This window comes from Paramormyrops kingsleyae, chromosome 8 (genome assembly GCF_048594095.1).
Source record: "Paramormyrops kingsleyae isolate MSU_618 chromosome 8, PKINGS_0.4, whole genome shotgun sequence".
NCBI classification, from domain to species: Eukaryota; Metazoa; Chordata; class Actinopteri; order Osteoglossiformes; family Mormyridae; genus Paramormyrops; species Paramormyrops kingsleyae.
Genome location: NC_132804.1, coordinates 13,207,957 through 13,219,385, shown reverse-complemented (window position 1 = coordinate 13,219,385; position 11,429 = coordinate 13,207,957).

Below are 11,429 nucleotides of genomic sequence, written 5' to 3'. Positions count from 1 at the left end.
ATGTCTAATAGGAAGGAAATTAATCTGATATATCTGCATTGTATTAAATAGTGTTCTGGGTTTTTATTTGATTTCCTAATAACTTTCATTGTACATATAATAATTACATGGTTAGTGAACTGGACAAGCGATTCGGTGCAATGTTGTGACACTGTGAGAAAAACGAATCTGCAGACTGAGCAATTACTGAGGCGCAGAGCTGAGAATAAGCGGGACGCCAAGAATGATAGATTTGTGGGGACAGTTGCACTGGGGGGGCAGATCTAAGAGGGCGCCTAATTAAAATCGAAGGCTTTCAAGTTCCGTATTGCGGAAATTAGTCCAGAATCTTAATGAAGTTCCAATTAACCCATCACGACAAAAATGCATTCTATTCTTCATAGGTCTCTAACCTATCCGCCTCTTGCCTGGGAATTCCCGGGAATTCCCGTGAATGATGAATATGTGCATCAATAAACATAAAGCCAGTTTTGGTCGATGACCAAGTGGCGAGCTTCATCGCGGGTGCCCTACCCTCCGCATTGCAATGTCGGCGCAACGTCAGAAGATGGCGCCCGTATAGGGGCCGCTTTTGTTAGCCTACTGTACCTGATGGAAAAAAAAATGCCGTTATATGTCAATCAATTTTCAAAAGAAAATGCTGTGCGACATGCTTGTCTGGAAAGTAATGTTATTTTTTTTTAATTTGTCTTAAAATATACTGCATTTTAAACTATGCAGTTTCTTTGCAGGGTGATTCGCTGAAAGTGAATGCTGCTTGTGGAATATCGAGCTATAGCCTGCAGTATACTCTAGTATGCTAATGCTATACACATCATTATGGATTAAATGTGTGTATATAATGTTCGGTTAAGTTCGGCTCCGGTGCCAGCACCCGTGTGAAGGTCAGCTGTCACAGGTCATGGAATGTGTCACGTGCTCTCCGCTGCTCCTCCTGTCAAAGTTCAGACAGCCAGCCATAAACTCTAACTATAGGTAACTCGTATTTATTCCTTTTCCGTGCATAGGCCATCACCTAGAGTCAGTGGGCAATAGGAAAAACAACAGAGGTGGAGATTTCAGGTCCAGAGAGTACAAATCCAGACCAGGCTTTTGACCAGGTGAGTGGTTGGTTGAAACAAAATCCTGGTCTAGATTTGTACTCTCTGGGCCTAAAATCTCCACCTCTGATTAACAAGTCTTTTTACGTGTAATATAATGTGCAGCTGATGAGTGAAGTAAATAATCGCTGTATTACTGCGTTGTAGACACCAAAAGTCAAACACAGAAATCAGTTACATTATAAAAGTATATGTTTACATTCATTGATATGAATTTATATTAATTATATACTATGATATATACATGTTTACATATATGTTCATGTGTGAAATCAAATCATTTAAGTTTAGCAGTGAAATAAATGTCAGACAATATAAAAACAACAAGCTAGTTACATCTGTTCAAAAAAAGGAGTGTGGCAGAAGATCCTGGACAGTTTATATATAGTAATGTTTACATACTTCGCAGGAGCATTCATACCGGGCATACTCCCCATGCCAATAGTGTGAATGTCACCAGTGAAATAGATTTGGGCTAACATAATGCCATCTCTGTGACAACTGGAGCCATATACAACCGCCATATGTCAGCATTTGTTGCTCATTGTACTGTATGCTTGCTGTATAGTCTGGTTATTTTTAAACCTTCCTTTTAAGGTCATAAATGTTTATCTGAAACCACAACAAAAAGGACCACTTTGTGGATTTTAATGGAAAAGGGTAACCTTGTTTTCAAGGTACAGATACATCCTGCCTACCTAAGGAACTCAAAGGATGTTAGGCATCTCAGTGAATCCCCCGAATGATATGGTTGCCCATCAGTTTTTCCGATGGTCACACCTACATTTGTCTTGGGAATGAAAGGGGGTATTTCAGGAATTATACACTGCATAAAATCGTTGCATCACCCTTCAGTCCAGATGTTATTCCGCATGGCTATATCGCACCCTTTGAAACCTCAGTATTATCCTTTCCAGATACAGAGTTATTCTCTTCATCATCACAGACAGTACTGCTCTCTTATAAAACCTGTTTTTGCACTGAGACTTCATTGGCATTCCTATTGATGTCATAGTGACGCTTACAAAAACCCAGGATGGAGGAAGACCAGTTGGAGCTGCCAAACTCATTCAGAACCAGCACGATGGGGACTCAGGTGTTGGAAGAATTAATTATTTTTGTGCAAATTTGATTGGTACCATGAAAACACGAGCAGAGTTAAGTTATTTGAGTCAGGTGTTAATAATCACAGGTAGGAACATAGCAAGAAGATTTATTAGCTAAATAACAAACTGCTTCACATATTTATAATAAACACTATACTATTATACATTTATAATGTTTGTTATTATCATATGATGTTTGCTATTAATGTATATTAAAGCTGTTAAGGTATGTTAGGATGTTAAGGTATACTTACATGCTGCTTATGAATGTTCTATGAATGCATTATGAATGTGCAGTTAATGTAATGAGTTACCAATTTCTGTTTTCTCTACCGAGTCTTTATTCAAGCTGTATTAGTTATGTGACATATACCATCTAAAGGAAACTAAAGGATATTAGATAACACATGCATGTACAAATACTATTTTCTCTTTCTGTGGGGTTGAGAAATAAAATCCATATTTGTTCATACTATTATGCATAGTGTGATATTTGTCATTTTCCCCGCATTATCAGTTTATCTGCACGCTGAGTTTGTGCTTCAACCCATTGCCACCCTAGTAAAATTCATGCTGGCCAACCCCTTATAACAGGTCTGGCTTTACCCCTGGCACTGTTCCACCATGTGCCACCCCCTAGTTCAGTATTATTAAATGATATAACAAATCTGAATTGTGAATTTGAAGTTTGACTTGGATGAAAAACCATTTTCACACAGCATTTTCACATGTCAAATGTGTTAAAACAATACTTGAGATTTTCATTGTTTCTTTTCCAGTCTTCCCGTGGTGTGTGTTAAAAAAAAAAAAAACATGATTTCACAATAATATCCTAGAGATATGAAGAGCCAGTTCATGCTTTTGTGCATCAGTATTACTGATTATATATCAGATGTAAGTGTTTTTTTCTTAACATAACACAAGTCACTGTTGCATACATAATGTGAAGAATAATGTGCATATATAATGTAAAATAAATGTAAATATAGAGCAGCGTAATGGCTAGATGACAGGGAAGGCAGGAGAATCAATAAACTTAAACATACGATTAAATTTAACAACTTAACTTGGGTAATGAAGTCACAAATCTCAGATAAACTAGTATCAAGCCTGCTATACCCCTACTTGCATGAGATTATTGTATTTCAGGGCTAACTCAGTACAGCCGCATAAAGTCAAAATATTTGTGCTTGGCCATGATGTTTTCACATGGTTACTGCCCTCAACAGTCCCCTTTAGAAACACTTACGATAAGTGCTATAAACAGAAAAGCAGCGAAGTACGTAACGCAACCAAGGAACCTTAGATATTACTGTGCACAATGAAGCTATTGACAACAAAAACAGAATGTGAAAAACCACAATCTTAGTTGCTTCACTAACACCAGAGCTACAGAGTTGAATAAAGAGTTCCATTCTGCTCCCAGTAAGAAATGGGGACTGTTTTTGTTCCTAAATACAATAGGCGAGCACAGGAGGCTATAAGAACAGCTATCCTGTAGATGTTAGAACATTTCTACAGTCAGACCTTGGTTTTCACACTGACAATAAAACTAACCAGCCTTTTAAAGGGACTCAGTTTTAATGGCATGGTTTTGAAGTGTGCAATGACACAAGGTTCTAGAAATCTTAGAATTTATGTTCTGCTGGAATGGCAAGTTCCTGCTAATGTCAGCTATCTGAAGTTACATGATCATTTTGGTTTGAGAAGTGGGAGCTAGCAAATGTCCTTTTGTGTGGGTAGTGATTTCCAGAACGTTCTTCTGGATTGATTGCCATTGCTGAGGAGCCTCCAGACCCCTATTTATGAAAGTCTGAGGTTAAGGTAGAGTGGAGTCTTGGTTAAACACCACTCAGTCCACCATGGCCTGTCCTGCCCTGGCCTGTAGTCTGACTTTCAATTGAGGTCCTGGTTTCATGTTGTATTATCCTGACTCAAGAATGACCTGTAAAAGAATACACAGAGATAAAAACAGAGTTTACCATGTTAATTGTTTCACACTGCTTTGAAAATGAGAAGAAAAAAAAATATTTAGAGGCTTACAGTATATATGGGTTACACCAAGTGGGACACATATGTTTTTTTCTGCATTTATATAGGGTGACCTGTGTTTTGCAGGCTTTTATTGTTTTGATTATTTCACAGTAGGTGATTCATAGACCACTGTCCCACTGAAGGGAATTGCTGGTTTTCCTCTGTAGGCTGAGCATTTTGAAGACAACATCAGCCTCACAGAGAGCTCAGCTTAATTTGTCAAACGCGTCACCATTCTGGTCCATTGTGTCAGTCGGGCGCGAACTGGGTCACATTTAAGAGGTGCACTTAGGCATAAATATATCGTGTAATAGACATTGTTGTTTTTAAAGTAAGAAATAGACTGCTATGACGGCCTCATCGAAATCCTGACACATCCTGACGTATCTTCCCATGTGTCACCATGTTCATCTGATTCCATCATATCCCATCTCTGGTATTGCTTTTGTCTCGTTTTTTTTTTCTTTTTAAAGCGACTTGTTACTGATTTGTTGAATTATACTAAACTATAACATCAAGTTTTTTTATAATTATCCAATAAAGTAAAAAATGGTAGTCAAACATAACCAGTAAAAAGTTTTTTAAAAGTTTCAGTTTTATAGGTGTGCATTGCGTGTGTGCTCCAGGCTTGTTGAACAAAATAAATTTCGTAGTGTATCCGGCAACTCTAAATAAATACGATTTTTGTAGACGGGGGCGGGGTTAAATATTTCGTATTTTTCCTAGCTGTATGCGCAGGGGCGGATTAAGGTGTACAGAGGCCCCTAGGCTACAGTAGTCTGTGGGCCCCCCAACCCCGCCCCCTTCCGCGCCAATGGGGGCCCCCTTGCAGGCTGGCACACGTGGGGCCCCTAGGCTTAAGCCATATCTAGCCTGTGCGTTAATCCGCCCCTGTGTATGCGTGCTTATACTGTACTTGAGAGATTATAAATCTATGTAAATGAAATGGAACAAACAGATTAAGGTTGCTTTGTCGCCATCTATTGACTGTTATATATTTCTACAACTTGCAGTCAGTTTAATCGCACGGTGAAAATGAGTCCTGCGGACGGAACATCGTGACTTCTGTCCTAAATTTCATTTTTCAGTTTATTTGTATGGCGCATTTTTATAACATTACATTGTCTTAAAGTGCTTTACAATATCCCTGTAATAAAACGTTTGAATGATCTGGTAGTTTTCACATGTACTTATATTGGCAAGCTGGCCAGTGGCCTGTACTACGAAGTGGGGTTACTGGCTTATCGGGGTAACTTGTCGGATTTAAGGTACCACAGTTTAAATGGACTTCATATTCGTTCACTTACATTTTGCCCAGACTACCTTAAATCCGACAAGTTACCCCGATAAGCCAGTAACCCCGCTTCGTAGTACAGGCCACAGGTGTGCGAGGTTCTCATGTATTATGACATATACATGCATACCCATTGAAAAATAAATGAGACATCAACAGCATTTGTCGCTTACATTTTTCCTGCCTTACACATTTAGGTTATTTCGGACCTGGTCCCTTACCGAGTAGGGATCTCAGTTATAATGGCATATGCTAACAAGTACCTATAACGTTCATTTAAATAAAGCTCTTCAATAATGCAATTTTACTATGCTACAGCTAACACCTGTAAGTGTAAGTGTCCTCTGAAGACCCTAAAATGTGTTCAGTTTTATTTCCATGGTTCTTTTAACGATTTTAAAGAAACACGCTTGCTTATATAGGCCTATAATATACACATTTCACATTTCAACTGGCAAGGCACACTCACAGACACGTGCTGTTAATTTAGTTCAGCCCTATTCAAAACATTTATTCACTATGCAGTGGTACTGTACCTCGCCGACCTCAGATAACTTGTAAGCGCAGGGAAATGAGTCACGCGGCACGTCTCTCAGCGGAAACAAAGGGTAACGCTTCAGTCTCAGCCTCGCATTCCCTGTGATAGCATCGTTTGTTGGTAATAGTGCTTTTTTATTGAAAATACTGTATCAGCGCTTACACTGTACATTATATAATTTTGGTAGCCATTGCTCACCAAAAAGTTACGGAATAGTTCGTACAAATTTTAAAAATTAGTACAAATGTTACAACCTAAAAGTTTACGATTTACGAACAAATACAGAGTAATACTAAAAATAAACATTGGACGGCATGGCATAGTCTAGTGTTGGCGCAGTGTTGGGGCATGGCTTGGACAGGGGAAGCAAGGACTGGACTCAAGCGATCGGGAAACACGGGGTTTAATTGAAAACAGGCAGAACACTACAACGCAATGACGTTACAATGACCAGACTGGGGAAACAAACTGAAACGCCGACTAAATACAGAGGACTAATGACAACAACCAGAAACACTGGGATTCCACACGAGGTTAACGAGGGGGCGTGGCACACGGAAGGAGCGGACGATCGGGGCAGGACAGGGGTAGTGTTGGGGTACATAATTGTTTTGGAAGCCATTATGAAAAAATTGCTCTTCTTGTTTTATCCTGTTTATTTGTGTTTAAATGCTAAAATAATTGTAATTTTTTGGGGCCGGGAACCAATTAATTGGTTTGTAGGATTCGAACCCGAGTTCTGAATGGATTAAGTTCGAGTTACCACTGTATATATTTATGGGATATATATATATGGGTGCAGATTCAGCAGATGGTCTAAAGCAGGGGTCTCCAACTCCGGTCCTGGAGAGCTACTATCCAGTAGGTTTTCTGTCCCACTTGGCTTCTGATGAGCGGCACCTGTTTCTGGTATTTACCTGAGAACAGGTGTGGCTCATCAGAAGCCGGGTATGATAGAAAACCTACTGGATGGTAGCTCTCCAGGACCGGAGTTGGAGACCCCTGGTCTAAAGTCTTTTATTACTTGAATTGTTTAATATTTTAATAGTTTATCATGGATGACTCAGATCGGCAGAGCATGTGTGACTGAAATCCATGGTTGGCTCAGATTCTGTAGTGCAGGGCTCTTCAAATCTGGTCCTCGAATCCAAACCCAGGCCTTGTTTTCAGTTAGTTTAATAATTACTAATTCTTATTGGCCAGAGGCTTCATACCTGGCTCACAAGAAGGCTGGAAATTCAGCAGTGCTCGGCCCTTGAGGACCGTGATTTGAATAGCCCTGCTGTAGTGACAAACCATATTAGCAAATAATCGAGAAGGCAAATTTTAATTAATGATTTTATAAAATCGAGTAATCGAGTTTAACCTTTACAAGATTATAGAAGCGGCCAGACCATATATGACATGAAGACCTGTCAGATTAAAGCAAAAACAAATCCACCATCAGACACAGAATTAGACATGTACAGTACATTACAACCATACTAATTAACAAGAGCAAAACCAATGCAAAATCAAGGACATGTTGAAATGCAAACATGCATGTGTATTTATACACATAATACGTTCCATCGTAATAAACAATTAGAGATGTCATGATTACTAGATTAAATAAATAAAAACATGACACAAAATACAAATAACAACCTGAGTTTGCTCTTTTTGTCCCTTGCTGTTGGATTGTGATGTCCAGACAATCGCGTGAGTGCATTGATATAAGGGCCTGTTTTTGTCATTCTACTGAGTTTCCTAGACGTGCAAGGACTCTTTACTGCTCCATAGGCCACTGTTGATCCTAACCAGGGCAAGTGTGCTGGTATTACATTTCATTGTTGGCACGGTGTCTGATTCCACTGTCGTCTGGTGAAATTTAATGGGTTTGTGTATTGTGGGAAAGTTTGTTTCTCAAGCCTTCGCAGAGAGAATCCCACAGTCTGAGAACAAACTGCAAAACATGCTGGTACCCTGTTCTTGAAGGCAAAAACACCATGTTGCTTTAATCTTCGGTTTTTATTCTATACCCACAATAAGAGCAATATGGCAGGAAAGCTTTATCAAAGATAATTTTCCCTTTAATACTGCCCTCGAAACAAATCTGACCCATATTTAATTAACGAGGTGTATTTGTAATGTCTTCTATCAGTGTGCGTGACTCATTTCATTACAGCTGTTCTGTCGGTACAGTTTTGTAACCGTCCTGTCCTCATTCCAAATGTAAATGATGTGTTCCACAAGTTATATGCTTCCCATCAGAGAACTATTTATGTTGGTTTAAAATAGGCATGCAAATGAGATTTTCAGCCAGAAATGATTTTTGGTGTTAAAGAAAATCAGTAATCATGATGTCCTGTCTTTTATCCATAATTGAATTGAAATAAACATGTATCGTTACATGTAAACATATAATCACCTATCTACTGTTCCACCTGTTCTCTTGTATTCATTTTCTGGGCAGAAGACCATGGAGATCTCATTGTGCTGCTATTATGACATCGATTCCGGAATATGGGAAGGAAAATTGGGGCACAATCTCTAAAAAAAAAAGGCAGTCTATCCACAAAGGACCTGTTCTTCATTCTTTACTGCATGAAACTGATTGAGAAATGTGTTTGATGTTTGTCATTTGTACCTTTGGAGGGGTCACCTCTCGTGGTGACAGACAATCATTAGACCTGGAAAGTTGTGACCCACAAGAAATGGAGCTGCCCAGTCATAATTTACTTATGTGATGATGATGATGATGATGATGGTGGCAGCCTCATGTTGTAATACATCTGTTTCATGGTCAGTAGCTTTTAAAACAGTACTGCATGTGGCATGTTTTCTACAGGAGGGAACCACACAAGCTTGGAATCCAGACTTTATTGGTTCAGTTGGAAGCTTGGCATCTCAGATGGCTGAACAAGCACTTTATCTGGGTTGGGGAGTTCCTGTCACCCTGGGGTCTGGCTCAGCTGTGGAGGTGTGGCCCGGTCACCAGCTTGTTCCTGGAACAAAGGAATAAAGGATTTTTTTTTCTTTTTTCCCTTGGAGGAGAGAGAACAGATGCTGCCTGCAAGGGTGTCTGGAGCCAGTGGATGAAATTACCACCACGTGACCACAGCGTGAGAAGCCAGCCCGCTGCCCATGGTTCACAATGACCTTACAAGTAATATTTCACACATACAGATGCACACGCAGAGTATGAAATATCACCCCCCATTATCACCACCTTTTGGGCTTAGACGGTACATGGCAGCCATATACTAATATTGTTTTTGATCTCTGCATACCTTTTTTTCGTTTCATTTTGATTGTTGTTTTGTTAAGTAGTATGGACATTTTTTGGCGTTGTCTCCAGTTTTATAGTGTTTTTATATAGATTGGAACGGTGATTTTTCAATAATTGTTATTTTTATTAAATTTCTTTACCAGAGTTTCAGCTAGTTATTTCACAATAAAAAAATGCAGTGTTTAAAATGAACGCTAGGTGGCAGGATTTACTAAAAATCAACTCCTCAGACGCTGAACTGTATCTGTCATGCAAGATATAGAATCTGTATTTGAATTTGCACATCATTTCCTTATAAAATTCTTCTTTTAATAAAGAAATTTAGTGTTGGGTCTGAGCAAACACCAGTGATCTATAACTGTGAGATTAGACTTTATGTGTAAAGAAAGAAAACACAAAATATATTGTTGTAATTCAACTCTTTCTTCCAAAGTAATTTAAGACTCCAAAAGTAACACACATAAAAATGAAACCAATTCAGTGTGTGTAGTATGTGCGGAGTTTGTATGCTCAGGTGACTCCCGGTAACCTGTTTCATAAGTGAATTAGTAATTAGTAATCAACAGCTATTAGAAAATTCACCTCTATGTAACATGCCGTTTAAGGAAGATAATATGTACAGTTGTGTATGTGTATGTATGTTTATGTGTACATGGAGAAGCAGGCTAAGCAGTCCCAGCTATAAAATGAGTAAAACGTGCATCTAAGAGGGGGATGCCCACTGTCCCAGAATTCCATGCATGAAACATATAAGATATATAACAAAGTCAGCAGTCTGTATAACCTGCTTTCAGTCTCAGATCACAGCTGTAAATCCAAACATCAAGACAGGATCACATAGTGTAGTTTCAATTGTGTATGATGAATTACTTGTAAAATGTTTTGTATGTAAGTTTTATTGCAGTCTAAGGTGATCATTCACGCTTTAGAATTTCAGGAATATCTTGATTACAGGGGCGGGTTATGACTTTATTGGCTTTTTTTTTTTTTCCTGTTCTGTAGGTTAAACGAGTGACATGAAAAAAGTGTGAGTTGAGACACGTAGAACTTCGCCTGTGTCTGCTCCAGGGATCTGTAAAAAAAAAAAAAAATGAAAAAAAAACAACAGATTTTTCAGCACGTGTCACCTTTCAAACGTAAGAACCCCAGGATGGAATTCCTGCTGCAACTGAGAGTGTGGGATGTTCTAAGACAGCATCACTTTTAAATTGATGATTACTTCTATTCACAAAACGATTGCTTGTTAATGCATGTATGGATGGCACACCCCTTTCTTACCAGTAATACTGTGGTATTTGCAGCTCTTTCAGTGTTCCCACACTCAAGAGATATTCATTCTATAATATTGTGTGGTAGTGTGCGTGTGGTTTCACTTCATTGTTGAGGAATGTGGTTGCATTTCTACCCAGAAGGCAGCTAAGAAGATTCCTTTAGCTTTCTGCTTTAAATGTATGACATTTCTGTCCAAGGGGACCTAGAGGGCAGTGAAGACCACTGGTGTTCATGAGTCCCTCACTTCCAGAAAATAATTTCCTTGTATTTATTTGTATTCAACAAAAGAAGAACACACCCCCACAGACAGACAGACAGACACACTCGCACAGTGCTGACTTGCTAAGCACACATACCTAATGGCATTAACCGTAGGTCAAGTTCATTTCCAGGGCTGTTTTAAAGAACAAAACATATTTTCTTTACTATGCAAATGTGCCCCCCAGTTTGCATTAATTGTGAAGTACTTCCATAACTTCTTTTCACAGCATATTTTAACAGAATAGCTTGGTATCCGGTTTAGACGAGAGGAAATCTGTGGAGTTGATCTGCTCCCGCTGTGCATCACGGCTTGAGTGCGAGCGGAACTGCCACGTCAAATATTCTGGGTGCCGCTAAGTTGCCATCTGCTGCCCTGAAATTTAGCTTGGCTTTTGCGTAAAAGGTAAAGGGCATTTGGGCTTTAAGATTACATGTGATTTTATGTATGTGGGTTTTATTGTGTGGTATGGGTCATTTCCAGGTGCTGATAGTTAACCCACACACACACAAACACACACACACACACACACACACAGAGTTTCCAAAGCATGTT